This window comes from Mchenga conophoros, linkage group LG16, assembly GCF_057382185.1.
Source record: "Mchenga conophoros isolate Kocher_MC1m ecotype Shallow Benthic linkage group LG16, M_conophoros_male_GT1.1, whole genome shotgun sequence".
Taxonomy (NCBI): domain Eukaryota; kingdom Metazoa; phylum Chordata; class Actinopteri; order Cichliformes; family Cichlidae; genus Mchenga; species Mchenga conophoros.
Window position 1 is genome coordinate 8,059,714 of NC_140541.1, and position 17,917 is coordinate 8,077,630.

Below are 17,917 nucleotides of genomic sequence, written 5' to 3' on the forward strand. Positions count from 1 at the left end.
AACTGGTTTCACATCTGGGTTCAGTGTCATGCGATAGGTGACTGGCAACCTCCCAAGCTCATCAGAAAATAAGTCGCTGTATTCTGTGATAAGCTGTTGTGACAGGTCATCTGCAGACATGCTCAATTGGTGGACGTCATTGCTGAATGATACAAGTCCCATTTCTCTGCATGCACATAGTCCAAGTATTGGCTGAACATCTTCATTAATAACAAAGAATGATAGCACATGTGGCTGCCCATGCAGAAAACACTGCAGCTTAATTACACCTGAGGTTTGAATCTTGCTGCCTCCAAATGCTACTAGGTTAACGGACTTGGGGTGTGCTTTCATTTCTTTATCTGCTCTTATAATGTTAACCGTTTTCTTGGGAAGCACATTACATTTAGCACCTGTGTCCACCTTCATTTCAACAGGAATCCCATTAATCTGCACGGTGACAAAAACTTCCTCTTTGTGTTCCACATGCACATCAGTCGCATGGATTGCATATTGCAGATTTACACCATCAACGTAGAATGTGTCATCTCCGCTCTCATCAGCTTGGTCTGGTTCCACATGATGAACTGACTTTCTGTGTCTTGCTACGTTTTGGGTAGGCTGAACAGCTCTGCACCGTTTCTTAAAATGATTCCACTTTTTGCATGCATGACACTGCTGCCCAAAAGCTGGACATTTGCTCTTTTTTGCAGCATGAGCGCCCCCACAGTTAGTGACATGCTGTGTTTCAGACCTGTCTCCTTGTATTTTCATTTTATCTCCTCTGTGCTTTCTTGTAAATGTGGGCTGGAGCACATCAACATTTGATGCAGATTGTTGAGGAAAAGCAAGTGTTTTATTATACTCTTCAGTCATTTCATGAATCTGGCAGACAGATATGGCTTTTGCTAGCGTTAAATCACTATCACGCAGTAGCACTTTCCTTAAATTGTCATTGTTGATGCCACAAACTAGTCTGCAGTGTTGGTCAAGTTACTTGAAAAAAGTAATCAGTAACTTATTACTGATTACTTCCCCAAAAAAGTAATCCCGTTACTTTACTAATTACTTATTTTCAAAAGTAATTAATTACTTAGTTACTTAGTTACTTTTTAAAAACACAATTTACAACCTGAATAGGTGATAAAGCGATAGATCCTTCAGCCCAATTCTACTTTTTCTACATAATCCATCATACAAAATGTAATCAAATGGAAAAATCTCTTTTTTTTTAACTTGTTTTATCAGTTTTAATCTTTTAACTTCATGCATCAAGCAAAAATTTAATTATATGCAACATTCTCTGAGGTGAATAAATTAGTTTAACATTTAAACCTATTTTCTGCACATTCCAGCACATAAAATAAAATATTTTTTGTGTTTACACTCACTCTTTCAAATAGATGCAAGTAAAACACAGCAGAACATAAATAAAGTCAAAGACTCAGTGGTCCTGTTGCTCTATTTTCACCTATTAAGCAGCACTGCGGTAGGCGGAGGTTTACCCTGGTGCAGGTGTGCCGCGGTCAGTTGAAGAATCCGCGACTTTCTCTGTGAGTTTCCCATTACGTCGTTGCGCACTCGGCGCTTGCTCGGAAGTTTAAGGGTTTTTTTCGCTGTAAAAAGAAGTTTTCTTCCCACGCACAACAGACACTAATGTTTTTGTCACTTTTTATGGAATCAAACTCAAGGTAAGGTCAGTACTTCCACGCTTTAAACGCTGCACGCTCATACTCTCTCCCACAATCGATATGTGATCCATTGTTGATCTGCACACAGCTGTTGTCACTAACAGCGCACTCGCTTACGTCACTGTCGTGAGACATTCTTGCAAAAAATCACGGTTTTAGTAACGCAGTGTTCCTACGGGAAAGTAACGGTAATCTAATTACCGTTTTTGCAATAGTAATCCCTTACTTTACTCGTTACTCGAAAAAGTAATCAGATTACAGTAACGCGTTACAACTGCCCATCTCTGCTAGTCTGTCTCTTATTAGTTCTTCACTCAGATCACCAAATCTGCAGCTTTTTGCTTTAATCCGTAAATCACTTACATAGGATTCAACAGTCTCGCCAGTCCTCTGATTCCGCGTGTTGAACTTGTGTCTTTCCATCGTGACATTGGTTTGAGGGCTGCACATTTCTCTGAATTTCCTTTTGAGGCACTCAGGATCCTCCTTCGATTCTGCAGGAATGAGTACTCGTCCTCCATCGCCGGGCTCTCTCACTTCTGGCGCGTAAACAAAAGACCGCTCCCGTTCTATAGCTTCGGGACCTGCTAAGTTGAGCAATATGTAGGCTTGTGTGCGCGCTGGCTTGTCAGAGTGTGCCCCAAAATGTATTCTGTAACGTATTCCGTTACGTTACTCGATGAGATTAACGTATTCTGAATACTTTGGATTACTTAACATATTATCATGCTGCTTACAACTACGTGAATGTACTATTGCTGTGATTTATTACTGTTACTGAAGGTCCGCGGCTCCGAACCGTAGTAAAGGGACCTCTGACTAACGGTGGGTTCTGTGTCGGCTCGTAGCCGAAAAATAGCTTTACTTTGTTGTCTGGGTCAACTTTGCTTGCTACAGACAGAGAGAGGCGTTGAAAGGCTGCTCCAACGGAACTTATTGTTTCGGTGGAAAACACGAACACAGCGTACAGTCGAGTCTTAATAGCTTACTTACAACTGGGCTCGTCAGGCACTCTTCTTGGCTGCAGTGGTTATTATTATATTTACATGCTTCCAGCTCCCGTTTCTGCTCGATGACAGCTCCGACTTTTCCTTTTTCTCCCTCCCTCGCTCACAGACACATAACGTGTATGGCAGTCCATTCTCCCTGCAGCACGGACTACACTGCCTATGATGCTACATTCTTTAGAGCTATACCTGTAGCATTCTGCCTATTAGCTTAGCACAACAACAACAACAAAAAGGCGCTCTCTAACCCAGGAAACACGCAGAGAGAGAGCGTCACCCTGTAACCATGGCAACCGTAACGCTGCCGCCTGGAACAACAGAACGTAGCTGTCAAACAAAACCAAACAGTCCTGACCCGCCACAATATGAAACAGGGAAACAGTGTAATCCATTTATTTCAACAAAGTAACTGTATTCTAAATACCACCTTTTTAAACGGTAACTGTAACGGAATACAGTTACTCATATTTTGTATTTTAAATAGGAAAAGGTGGTACATGTATTCCGTTACTCCCCAACACTGGCTGCGTATATATGATTGTGAAGCGCATCATTGGCTGAACTATGGAATAAGGTGGCATTGTTCTAATCCCATACGGGAGCAGCCAGTCACTTACTGACTCACACTGCAAAACAGAATTGTTAAAGTTTTAATTTTAATTTCAATTCAGGTTAGGTTTTTTTTTTTTGTGCGCAACACAGATTTTCTGTGCGCAGAGGCCGTGCCAGCAGTGTGCAATTGCGCACACGCACAGCTTAGAGGGAACATTGCTCACGGTGCATTAAAGACACTGGTGAATCACTCTAATAGCCGAGCAGAACCTCTGACAGATGCCATCATTTAATACACAGTGACCAATGCAACTTAGTCAGCATGAGTCACAGGACACTAGGGCTGCCACGATTTGTCGACTAGTCACGATTACGTCGACTATCAAAATCGTCGACGACTGATTTAATAGTCGACGCGTCGTTTGAAGCTTTGTAAGATCACAAAAGACACAGGAATAAGTAGCAGGATTTAAGAGTGTAATAACGGACTGAAACAGAAGATGGCAGCATTGCATGTACAAGGATGTCAGCTACCGTTAAACCCCGAAGAAGAAGAAGAAGCAGCTGTGTCCCAGAATTCATAGCGCGGCCCAGCGCAGTTTCCAACAATGGCGGCAGCTAGTTAGTTTTAATATTATTCTTATTATTCTTTCTGGGTCACAAAATAAACGTTTAACATATTTTCAGGCGAGAATGTAGCTGTGTAAACCTCAAATATCTGCTCAGTTTATCAGGACACCACATATTTTCAAAAGCGCTCCGACGTTTTCGGAGACATCTGTTACCCACTAGCTCGATAGCTAGCCGGGGGCTAGGCTCACTAGCGCCGTGAGAACACCAGACTCCCCGCAAATCGTTTTCAAACCCACCGCCGTCTTTCGCTACTCAGGTTAAATATATATGAGTCACTTAGATAACTTAAAATGTTATTGTTTGGCTTTTTTTTTTTAGTATTTTATTTGTTCCTGAGTAAATCAGTTTGTCTGAGATTAAAGTTATAGTTTTTACACAGCTGAATAAACATCAAGCAGACAGCTGATTATCAGAAGTGTGAGATGCTCCAGAATATACTCCAGTGTCCTGTTATATTTTAGATAGCAAGGAGTTTATTAAACTTCACCGAAACAATCTGCAAATTTCATTAAAATTTAATAAACTATCATCTTGTCTTTATTTTTAGTTAGCACAGACCTTAAACACTTAAAGCTGTAAGCTAATGATAGTTATATAAGAGCAGATGCTGCTGGTGCAATAAGCTGTAGTTTTACGTCCAATGGATGATGATCTGATTAGTCGACTAATCACAAAAATAATCGGTGACTAGTCGACTATCAAAATGATCGTTTGTGGCAGCCCTACACGACACCCTCCACTGGTGAGACAGAGGCACATGTGAAAGAAGATGCAGGCCTACCTCACATACCAGCAGCAGCTGGATGAAAAAACTTAACAAAAAACTGAGACTTTCTGTGTATGTGTTCATACAGTACCGCTACATATGTGGACTTTCATGAACTCACTGTTCATGAAAGTCTGATGAACAGGCTACCAAACTCTAGAACAAAAACAGATGATGAATGAAAAAAAAATTATGACAAATATTACACAGCTATGCAATGTTTACTATTTATTTTACTTTTAACAAGTGGTTAGCACCCCACATATAAACAACAAAAGAATATTTCACCTAAACACGCTCCATATTTCTCTACATATTCTCAATTTCACCCTCATGTTTGTTTATAATCCAGGTTTGGTGCCCTATATATCATGATGTTGTTCAGATTGTCATTGTTGGAGGCTGTGTTATGGTTTGAGGCTACATTTCAGTCAGTGGTATTGATGGAAATAATTCACCATGCAACACCACCATGTAACATCCCAGCAATCATTTTGGGGTAGGGGGCTGAAAGCATCTGATTGGCTTCGTCCCACAGTCCAAAGGCATGCTGTTAGTGGGGTTAGGTTACTTGGCGATTCGGATGTATGGAATGATCCCAAACACACTGCCAGTCATGGACTAGCTTCTGCAGATGATTGTATTGAAGAAGTGTGTGAACATCTTGATTCTGCTTGGGTAATATCCCAGCAACCATTTTGGGGTTAGGGGCTGAAGTTCAGTTTGACAGACTTAGCGATCACACAAATCTTCAACCTGCTGTGTGATTTGTACTTTCAATAAGCAGATCTTTGTTTAGCACATAAACACTATATTGGCCCAGCTGATGAAGCACTTTGCTTACAGCTTCAATAAAAAGCACTTTTGTTATAGAAGCTGAAACATACTCTGGAGGACAATTCAAAAGATAATGGAAGCTCCCTCACTCTGTGTGACACTGATCCTCATCTGTTTGATAGAAATAGAAGGATACTGTACATGAAATTGTATAATAATGTGATCAAAGACTATTTATCAACGATAACTGATCAGCTGGTCTTTGATCAATGTGCATATTAATTGTAATGAAACTGACCTGACAGCCCATTCTTCATCAGTGGCGCTAGTTTCAGTCATTGTGAGAATGTACTGTTTATTAGGTTGGAGAAACCTGCAGTCAGCTGGAACCGAAGAAGTCACCTGAATGAGAGACAAAACGTTTCTCTGACTGAAAACTCTACATCCAGATGAACAGAATAAACTTTTTGGAATTTCCTTACCTGGATGATTGAGCATGCATCGTGATATGCTCAATTTTCTTATAGTTTTTGTTTTTTCAGAATCCTAAAGCATTCCAGTTTCAGTGTTTCAGCATGCATTTCCTTCTTTTCCAGATTTTTCCACATCCTGTGGCCCAGGTGCCACATAGCCTGTTAAACTCACTTTGATGACAGTCAGACGTGTTACCATTCTGGCAGAATTTTTTAAAAAATTAATGAAAGGAGAGTGGGAGCTCAGAAAGGAAGAGTTGATTGGCTACAGTGCAGTGGCATTAGCTGTGATGTGTCACCAGCCTGTACTGTCATGATTCAAAACTCTACGGTCCTTTCACACAATAGTTCTTGACTGGCTCTAGGCTGAATCTTACTAACTGTTCAATGCACCAACAAAGATGACAAATCTCTACTAGCGGCTCACCCTTCCCTGAAAAAAACTAAGGCCTTATCTGAACTGTAAAAGGCTGGTTTATTAAAATTTCTCTTAAAAATCTGACTGCAGGGAAATTTTGGGGAAAGCTAAGCACATAGGAGATAATTGCTTTATGATTCATTTCCACATTTTTGGTGTCTGTTGTTTTGTGTGTACTGAGTTTCCATGTGATGTAGTGTGCTTTGGATTAATAATTGATACACTCTCTCTTTAACCCAGGTCAAGCCTATCTTTTTAAACCCAATAATTTAAACCCAATTATAGATGCAATGGGTTATTTAAATCCATTGCAGCTATAACAGCTTCCACTCTTCTGGGCAGTTTTTCTACGAGATTTTGGAGTGTGTCTGGAGCACAGTCATGCCGGAGCAAAAAAGGCCTTCCTCAAAATGTTCCCATAAAGTTGTAAGCATGGAACTGTGGACCCTGGACAAATCCCAGAAAAACAAGCCCAAAAATCTCATCCATTAAAGCTTAAACATGACACTGTGCAGTCAAGCAGTCTTAAAGGAGTACATGGACACAGCTTATCTACCACATATGAAGGTGGAAGACCATTTAAGGATTTAAATACTAACAGTGCCTCTTTGTATTGGATTCTGTGATGCACAGGGAGCCAGTGCAAGGCTGCTAACACTGAAGTAACAAGATCCCGCTCTCACTAATGTGAAAGCCAAAGTCACCTCCTCAAAGGCATCTCCCTTTAATCATGCCCAATCATCCGGTGAAGTATTAGCTGTTTTTAACCAGGACAGTTACAGCCGAGAGCTTCAGACATTACATTACTGACGGAGTTCTGCTGGTACACACAGTTACAGCACAGTGACTCACAGCATCCTCATCAGGAACAGCACTTTCCCAGAATCAGTCATGTTGTCTGGTAAGAATCGACTGTGAGCAATTTCTGTCGATCAATAACAGACGGCACAATAAAAGTTTGAGTATTTTTATTGGTGCGAGAGCTTATTGGCAACTCAATGACTGTATCCACTACTCACTATTACAGTTCATCGTAGGAGCATAGAAAAACACTCATTACATCAGTAGTAGTAGTTTTTTCTTTTTGTTGTATGAGCAGAGTCAGAATTAGCATAACAGAAAACCTGTGCTATTTGTGAACGGGTTTTTATTATAAATATGTTATAATTGCAAAAGAAAATGAAATAATTTCATAATGTATTCATTTCCTTTCAGGGTTTGCTATTTCCAGGGGCTCTGGCTTTCTCTCAACGAAATATTTTTGGAGGGATATTTTTTATGCTCAAGATGCATTTATGGAAATAGTAACATGTTCGTGAAAGCTCAATGGAAATACTTTCTAGACGTTGAAACATGAATAATATATAACAAGGACAATGGCCCTCAATTTGTCTGATGTGCATGAATGTGTCTCTTCCTCAGAATAATAACAATTAATTTTGTTTTTTACAGTAACATTCAAGATCAGAGGTCTCAAAGAGCTATCATATTTAAAGAAGGTGTGGTAGGATGATGCAGGAATCAAAGAAAAAGGGCTAAAATGTCCATAACTCGTGACAAAAGTGGGGAAAAAATAGAAATAGGGAAACTGATGAGTGTAAGTAAACTGTGTTTCAGACGATTTTGATTAGTGAGATAATATATATATTTAAAAAATGTTCTTTCTATACATCTGTCTGAGAAAATATAAGGGGAAACCTGGACTTCTTTGAATGTAGGAAACTTCAAAGTCTGATCAAATGATGTTAATGATAAAGCCTGCAATATTTTATTTGGTAATAGATTTACTTATTGATCACCTTTCAATTGGAATAATAAGTCTTTATCATTCTCTGTAAACATGTACAATATCAGAACAGCCAAACATGCACAAGACTAAACTTTGCCTATGTCTGAATCAGCTGGCGTCCTCAGAGGTCAGACTGCCATCTTGTGGTAAAATATGCTCCACTGCTTCATACTCAAAGACACATGTACACAGACAGCTTCTGGTTGTATGCCATCGTTACAGGCAACAGTGTAGTTGTCATGATCCCTGGGATGAGCTGTGTTTTTGAGTTTGTAACCTTAGTTAATACATCTAAATCTGGAGCTCCGTTTAGGTTTGAGTCTTATTTTTTAAGGGATGGATTTATTTTGGGTCTTGTCTGTGTTTCATTGATCTTATAATGCTTTTATATTGGGGCTTTTTTGCAAGTTTTATTATAATTATTATGGTTTGGTTGTTTTTGGTTTATTCCTGCTTCCCCAGCGTATGTGTCTCTGTATTTAGTCGGCTCACTTTTCCTGTTTTACTTTGACAGTTAGTTGTCTTTTGTAAGCTGCTTTAAGTTCTGCTTCCTTCCCTGTTACTGTCTTGATGACTTTTAGCCACGTCTCATTTTCTTCCTATTCCCAGTTTCCAACTAGCCTCGATGCCTGTACATACACTCATTACCCACCCAGCACTACTTGGTGATGGAAGATTTTGGTCCATATTGACATGATGCTGTCACACAGTAGCTGGATATTTGTCGGCTGCACATTCATGATGTGATTTTCCCATGATGGGGATTCGAGCTGGTGACTGTGGAGGCTATTTGAGGACAGTGAACTCACTGTCATGATCAAGAAACCAGTTTGAGATGATTTGCTTTTTGTGAGCTGGTGTGTTAATTTGCTGGAAGCAATCATCAGGAGATGAGACCAGTGTGGTCACAGATGGATGGACATGGTCAGCAACAATACTCATGTGGGCTGTGATATTTAAACAATGCTCAGTTTGTACCAAGGAGGGTGAAGTGTGCAAAGGAAACATCCCCCACGCTATTAGCCGATTTCTACCCTACCATCCAAACACTGTAATAGCAATCGAGACTCATCAAACCAGGCAATGTTTTTCCAGTTCTCTATTGTCTATTGCATGTTGGACTTTGTTTCTCTGTCTGCATTATTAAGCCTTAATAAAGATTTGTTTGGGTTATTTCAGCCAGCTTTGAGTCTTGTGTTTGGATTCAAACCTGACAGTAATTATGTATAATACCCAGTTAACACACAAAAGTGATTTACATTTGAATTGTTTCTAATTTATTCCATTTTTCCTCATCTTTCTAAATGGTGTCAGTCACCTTGTGCTGTTTCTGTGTGTTCAGGGAAAGTGTGATTTAAATATTTTAATGGGTGAGTATTATCCTGTTTGCAGGGTTTTAAGATGAGTTTTTCCAATCCAAATATATGATCTAATGTTGTAATAACTCTAATTTGCTGCATTCAGAGAGCATAATTGAATCCCTTTACAGGAAAAGAAATCCATCTAAATCTGCATGTGCAACGTAACGCCCTCCTTAAGTGCACTCATCAGGAAATGCATTCATATCAGTTACTGGTAGTTCATGTTCTATACAGTATATCTCTTTTAAATTTATTATAATGTCAAATATAAAACGTATTTGAATTAAAAACTAATGTATTATACTGTAAATACTTATTAGTACAGAAGTTTTTACTATCTTTATATTACATGTTAAATTCATCTATGTTAACAAGGTGATGAAAGGCGTGCAAGGCAAAGCAAATCTGGAAACTAGTAGAGTTTATACAGTGCCATGCGGTGAAACGTAAGGTCCCATGACACTAACTATCACAGTGTTTTTGGTACTGAACTGTTCATCATATCAATAACTCAGAAAAAAAACCTCAGTTTGATATGTATTGCTTTTTAAAGTACTGTATTTCCCTGCTCATTTCAAGGACCAACAAAACACCGCATAGTTACTGCTAGAGTAAGGTGCGGTTTGCTAGACTGAAGCCAGAAACTACAGTGTTGCTGTTACAGTGCCTGTAATCACCTTTCCATCTAAACAGACGGAAATGAAAACATCATTAGTGCAGACTTCCCATTTCTGTGTCGCTGTACAAATCATTCAAGGGTGTTGTTCAGCCGAAAACTGAATGAGGAAATGTCATTTTTCTTCCTTGTCCTCGCCTTTTGTGGAAGGCACGTATGCGTAAATACGCGTGTCTCTGTGGTGGTGTGGTGGGGCTCACAATACTTCTATAAAAATAATAACGTAAATAACTATTCATTGTTGAACCCCAGTTATTGTATTGGAGTTGGGCTAAAAGTGGTTAAGCCATCCAATAACACAAACGCACACATACACACAGCCTGCTGCATGTGTGAAGGCCAGCGGAAGGAACCTCACGTGTTGCCGCTCACCGCTCTCATAGCTCACCCCTACTGACTCCACACATAAACTGTAGCACACCGGAGCAGGAAGACAGGTGGTGCTGTGAGTGCGTGTGGGTTACAGGCAGCCAGTAGCCGAGCGCGCGCGTGTGTGTGTGTGTGTGGGGGGGGGGGGTCTGAATAGTATCAGGGCCACGTGCCAGTGATGACGAACTCGGTGCACTTGGCAGGGACGACAGGAAGAGGTAACTAACAGTTATACAAGGCTTGCATGAACTGGACGTGGTCTGACAGCTGTGCTAAACACGGGAACACACTGTGTCGATTAGACTCAGTTTACATCAGAATAAAAATGGTAGATTAGGACAGATGACTCATTGCTTTGAGGACATCATGATACCGAACTCTCTTTCTTCTACTACACTTACAATTTCTTCAGTGTTATTTTGGATCCGTTATCCCAACGTTCATGAGGCAAGATAGGCCCTGCAAAGGTTACCAGTCAACAGGAACAGCACATAAATTCATTCACAGCAATCACAACCTATTTTAGATCTCTTTCTTCCTATGTCTTCCGTAAAATGAGATCTTTCATTAAGCTCGTTCGGTGAATTAGAGTTATGATCTTATATAAAATCACCCTATATGCATTAATAAAGCTGCCACTGTTTCCTGTCACGTTTGCTCAAGTGTTTATTCTCTCTGTCTGTCCCCTGCCTGTGTTGTGTGTCACTGAAAGCAACACACGGGACAAAGAAGGGATACTGTACCACTGAGAATGGAGACTGGCCATCTGACCAGCCCCCAGGACAGCAGAGCAAGCTGTCACATGTTGCTGCCTCGATAATCCAACTGCTTCATCCCTCCGTCTCCTTTTCACTACAAACCTACCGACACAATCAATGAAGCAGCAACTTATAAAAACCGCATGTTCCTTTCGTGTCCTGCAGCTATATCCTGAACAGAGAAAGCGACACTCACCACTTGATTCTTAGAAGACGTTCCTATCTTGTTTCTTGTTATTAACGCTAATTTAAGACTTCCTCATTCCCGAAAACGTGACCGTGAACCGTGGGTTCTTTTTTTGTATTTAACAGGCAAAATATGTAGCTGGAAACCTAGAAGAGAATTCATGCAGATAATATCTCAATATGCTTATCTGGTGACATCAGTTTGAACCTTTTTGACATTATTTTTCTTCTGTTTATATTTAAAGCATTACTTTAAGTGTGAGGAACTGAAAACAGCTCGAAGGTTCTTCGTACTGTGTGCTTCTGACATGAGGTGTACCTGACAAGGCGGGGACTGCCTGGAAATTATATTCTGGCTCGTTGAGTCACTGACTGACTGTTTAGGAATCTCAGATTATGCGTCAGGTGAGCTCTGGGATTACCGAAGGGTTTAGGACATAAGGTGTTGGCCATACTGTAGGGCCTAGGCTTTCTGTATTTACGGTAAGGTCATTTTAACCTGCACAGCCTTTTCCTTTGTCTTTACGGTAGTCAATGTACGTGCACAGAAAAAGCAAGCCAATTACGTGTATTGTTATCCCACGTGATACTTCTCAGCCAATCATATCATTTTTGTCAGAGCGCATGGGGAAAACAAACCTCCGCAAGGAGAAGACACGAAAAACCTCGCAGAAGGAAAATAAGAGAAAAGCAAGGTTAAAGGTTTGCAAGTGAAATGTAGTTAAGGAGAAGAAAACTAAAACCTGTCATTATTATTTCAAAACGCTCATTTTTTATACAAATCTTGCAGAATTTTGCAAATATCTATTTTTCATTTTTTAGCAGCATAGTATTTTTTTCCAGTTGTTTTTTAAAAGTCAGGTCAAGGCTTCAAAAGCCCAAAGGCGATATAAGGGTGGCGGCTCACAACAGTTTTTGTTTGCTACATGGATCATTTTAGTTCAGCTGGGTTTCTTTCCTTTTGTTATATTTCTTTAAGAGTTCAAAATGTGTTAATTAAATAAATAAAATGTATTTTTCTCTGTAGCACTTCATGGATTTCATAAGCAACACACCTTAGTTGTTCACACAAAGCATAAAGGTAAAAAAACAATATATACAGTGTTATCTTCATTTTAGATGTCAAAAAGTATTTGCGACTCCCAGTGTTTTCTTTTGCGTGGAAACTGGGTCCAAATGGCTCTTTGGGTGTTAAAGGTTGCAGACCCCTGATCTAGTGGATATAAGACTATAACTTTGCTGTGTATGGGGTGTCTGACCCATTGCTACGGGCCATTCGATCCCTATACAACCGTTGCAAGAGCTTGGTTCGCATTGCCGGCAATAAGTCGGACTCGTTCCCGGTGGGTGATGGGCTCCGCCAGGGCAGCCCTGGCGGAGCCCATCACCCACCGGGAACGAATGGCCCGTAGCAATGGGCCAGACACCCCATACTCCCGCAACACCTCCCACAGGACACCCCGAGGGACACGGTCGAATGCCTTCTCCAAGTCCACAAAACACATGTAGACTGGTTGGGCAAACTCCCATGCACCCTCAAGTATCCTGGAGAGGATAAAGAGCTGGTCCAGTGTTCCGCGACCAAGACGAAAACCGCATTGTTCCTCCTGTATCCGAGGTTCGACTAGCGGACGAACTCTCCTTTCCAGCACCCTGGCATAGACTTTCCCAGGGAGGCTGGGAATGACACCAATATTTTAAGTAGATGTTTTTAGTGTTCTGAGCTGAACAAACATAATCCCATCTCATTTCATTTTATTAGATAAACTCACTGTCTACATAACATAAGACGCTGAGGACAAATAAAGGAGCTGAAACTCTTAAATCTCATATGTTTAGCCACACAGCAACTTCAAAAGTGTTAAATGTTTTGGTGTTAGTGGTCTTCTTGCAAAAGTAGAGTTAATTTTACTCTAAGTAGAGTCACATTCTTTTAATGTAACTCTGAGGTGTAAAATGATAGTAGTTAAAATCGAGTGTTAAAAATGAGTGTTTCTAGGTCAAATCTGGAGGTGTTCAATGGAAACATTAACTCTTGACCTCTTAACTCTGAACTCCTACAGGGGCTATGACACCAACAGAGTAAATTCACAGACTCCGCCCCCAGCACCATAGGCTCCAATCGAAGCTGAAGTGAAGCCGTTTCAGAACATTTTGCTCTACATATTTGAGTTGTTTGCCATGCTTGGTAAGTCATTTTTTCAAAGATTGTTTCAATTATTATTATTAGCTTTTACTTCTGTGGTTCTCTGGAGTTGAGACAAAGCTGTGTGAAAGGCATTAGCCATGTTGCTCGCTGATAGCATAATATTCTGTTTTAGCTAGCTGAAAGGTATTGTTTGCGGGCAAATACCACAGCCTTGAAAAAAAGCTTGCATGTGAATTTTCAGTCAAATTTTTGGTCAAATACACCTAAAACAATGTCTAGAATGTGAAATGTTGGTATAATGGTGCTACTTGAAACCTGAAAATGATCTCCCATAACAAAACGAGCAAACAGCAGTAGCAAATGTCCTGACTGGGTTCTACGTTAGCATTTAGATCCCTCCAGAGTTTTGTGCACACGGTTTAGGTAAAAATGAAAAAGGTTGAGGTTTTACATTTAGTTCAGTACAGGGAGTGCAGAATTATTAGGAAAATTAGTATTTTGTCCACATCATCCTCTTCATGCATGTTGTCTTACTCCAAGCTGTATATGCTCGAAAGCCTACTACCAATTAAGCATATTAGGTGATGTGCATCTCTGTAATGAGAAGGGGTGTGGTCTAATGACATCAACACCCTATATCAGGTGTGCATAATTATTAGGCAACGTCCTTTCCTTTGGCAAAATGGGTCAAAAGAAGGACTTGACAGGCTCAGAAAAGTCAAAAATAGTGAGATATCTTGCAGAGGGATGCAGCAGTCTCAAAATTGCAAAGCTTCTGAAGCGTGATCATCGAACAATCAAGCGTTTCATTCAAAATAGTCAACAGGGTCACAAGAAGCGTGTGGAAAAACCAAGGCACAAAATAACTGCCCATGAACTGAGAAAAGTCAAGCGTGCAGCTGCCAAGATGCCACTTGCCACCAGTTTGGACATATTTCAGAGCTGCAACATCACTGGAGTGCCCAAAAGCACAAGGTGTGCAATACTCAGAGACATGGCCAAGGTAAGAAAGGCTGAAAGACGACCACCACTGAACAAGACACACAAGCTGAAACGTCAAGACTGGGCCAAGAAATATCTCAAGACTGGTTTTTCTAAGGTTTTATGGACTGATGAAATGAGAGTGAGTCTTGATGGGCCAGATGGATGGGCCCGTGGCTGGATTGGTAAAGGGCAGAGAGCTCCAGTCCGACTCAGACGCCAGCAAGGTGGAGGTGGAGTACTGGTTTGGGCTGGTATCATCAAAGATGAGCTTGTGGGGCCTTTTCGGGTTGAGGATGGAGTCAAGCTCAACTCCCAGTCCTACTGCCAGTTTCTGGAAGACACCTCCTTCAAGCAGTGGTACAGGAAGAAGTCTGCATCCTTCAAGAAAAACATGATTTTCATGCAGGACAATGCTCCATCACACGCGTCCAAGTACTCCACAGCGTGGCTGGCAAGAAAGGGTATAAAAGAAGAAAAACTAATGACATGGCCACCTTGTTCATCTGATCTGAACCTCATTGAGAACCTGTGGTCCATCATCAAATGTGAGATTTACAAGGAGGGAAAACAGTACACCTCTCTGAACAGTGTCTGGGAGGCTGTGGTTGCTGCTGCACGCAATGTTGATGGTGAACAGATCAAAACACTGACAGAATCCATGGATGGCAGGCTTTTGAGTGTCCTTGCAAAGAAAGGTGGCTATATTGGTCGCTGATTTGTTTTTGTTTTGTTTTTGAATGTCAGAAATGTATATTTGTAAATGTGGAGATGTTATATTGGTTTCACTGGTAAAAATAAATAACTGAAATGGGAATATATTTGTTTTTTGTTAAGTTGCCTAATAATTATGCACAGTAATAGTCACCTGCACACACAGATCTCCCCCTTAAATAGCTAAAACTAAAAACAAACTTAAAAACTACTTCCAAAAACATTCAGCTTTGATATTAATGAGTTTTTTGGGTTCATTGAGAACATGGTTGTTGTTCAATAATAAAATTATTCCTCAAAAATACAACTTGCCTAATAATTCTGCACTCCCTGTATCTCAGTCCTGTCCATCAACAACACACCAAAAGCGAAATAAATGTTGACATGCTACATTTGGTATGCAGGAGGTAACTGGGGCACACGTTTTTCAACTGGGTCGTTTAATTTTGGTAGGTGGAGCAGACAGGGTGGATTTGTGTTTGGAATGCAAACCAAGCTTAGGACCTAATTTTTCGTATATGTCTCATCCACTGATAATCGTTTACCTCGTTTCTCCCTGTGTGTATGAGGAAGGTAAAAACAAAACAAAGGTTACAAAATAACTTTGCTTATCTTTATATATTTGATATATTATATAAACCTAGAGTCACAACTCCAACAGAGTGACTCTAGGAGCCTGTGGCGGGGACTAAGGACAATAACGGACTATAAAGCACCAACAACCGGTATGATGAACGCGGCCGTGACTCTGGCAGACGAGCTGAACACTTTCTATGCTCGCTTCGAGGCTGCAGCTAAGGACTCCAACAATGCTAGTGCTAGCGGCGCTAACGGCTGCAGACAGGAAGATACTGCCAGCACCGGAAACGTTCTCGTCATCTCCGAGCATGAAGTAAGGAGAGCCTTCCAGAGAGTGAACACCAGGAAAGCAGCAGGACCAGACGGCATCCCAGGTCGTATCCTCAGAGACTGCGCATACCAGCTAGCTCCTGTGTTCACTGAGATATTCAACATCTCTTTATCTCAGTCGGTGATCCCCACATGCTTCAAAGAGTCCATCATTGTTCCTGTCCCGAAGAAACCCCACCCTGCTTCTCTCAATGACTATCGCCCTGTAGCCCTCACCTCAGTAGTGATGAAGTGCTTTGAACGCCTGGTCAGAGACTTCATCATTTCTTCACTACCAGACACACTGGACCCACTACAGTTCGCTTACCGTCCAAATCGTTCCACAGACGATGCCATCTCTCATCTCCTCCACACATCACTCACTCACTTGGACACTAGAAGGGGGAATTATGTTAAAATGCTCTTCATAGACTACAGCTCTGCATTTAACACCATAATTCCCTCCACACTCACCACCAAGCTGGAGCATCTGGGACTCAGCTCATCTATGTGTCAGTGGATCTCCAACTTCCTAACTGGCAGACCACAGGCAGTAAGGATGGGCGGACATGTCTCAGCCTCCACCACTCTCAGCACTGGAGCCCCCCAGGGGTGTGTCCTGAGCCCCCTGCTGTACTCTTTGTACACATATGACTGTGTGGCCACTACCAGCTCCACCACCATCATCAAGTTTGCTGACGACACCGTTGTGGTGGGCCTGATCTCTGATAACAACGAGACGGCCTACCTGAAGGAGATTAGGAATCTGGAGAACTGGTGCCAGAGGAACAACCTCCTTCTAAACGTCAGTAAGACAAAGGAGCTGATAGTGGACTTCAGCACTAAGCAGGAGAGGAACTACCAGACCCCCGTCATCAACGAGTGCCCAGTGGAGAGAGTGGACAGCTTCAAATACCTCGGAGTTCACATCACGCAGGACCTGTCATGGTCCTGTCACATCAACACCGTGGTGAAAAAGGCCCGACAGCGTCTCTACCACCTCAGACGCTTGAGAGACTTCCAACTGCCCTCCAAGGTTCTCAGGAACTTTTACTCGTGCACCATAGAGAGCATCCTGACGGGAAACATCTTAACCTGGTTCGGGAACAGCACCATGCAGGACAGACGAGCTCTACAGAGGGTTGTGCGATCAGCTGAGCGCACCATCCGCTCCGAGCTCCCTGACCTGCACTCAATCTACAGCAGGCGGTGCTGGACCAAGGCCAGGAAGATCGTGAAGGACCTCAGCCATCCCAACAACAGACTGTTCTCTCTGTTCAGATCATGGAAGCGCTTCTGCTCCCTGAATACCAACACAGAGAGACTGAGGAGGAGCTTCTTCCCGCAGGCGATACGGTCTCTCAATCACACCACCACACAGTACTGACCCACACATATGGTTCTTACACACACACTGGACATTCTGGACATTGTTTTCACTTCATCACTTAAATCAATTTTAGCATATTTGCACTGCACAGGACATAATGTGGATTGCACAACACTGGTCACTATATTCTTCATTTCCAGTTAATACTTGTACAGCTGCTGTTATTGTGTATATATTTATTTATATTTCTTCATACATTCTTATATAGTTCTATACTGTGTATTGTGTATTTTGTTGTACAGTTATTTTATTTTCAACTTTAATTTATATATTTTATCTTATTCTTTCCCAGTTAAATTTACCCTTCATTCTAAATTGTGTTGTACAGTTATTTCATTTTTAACCTTAATTTATATTTTA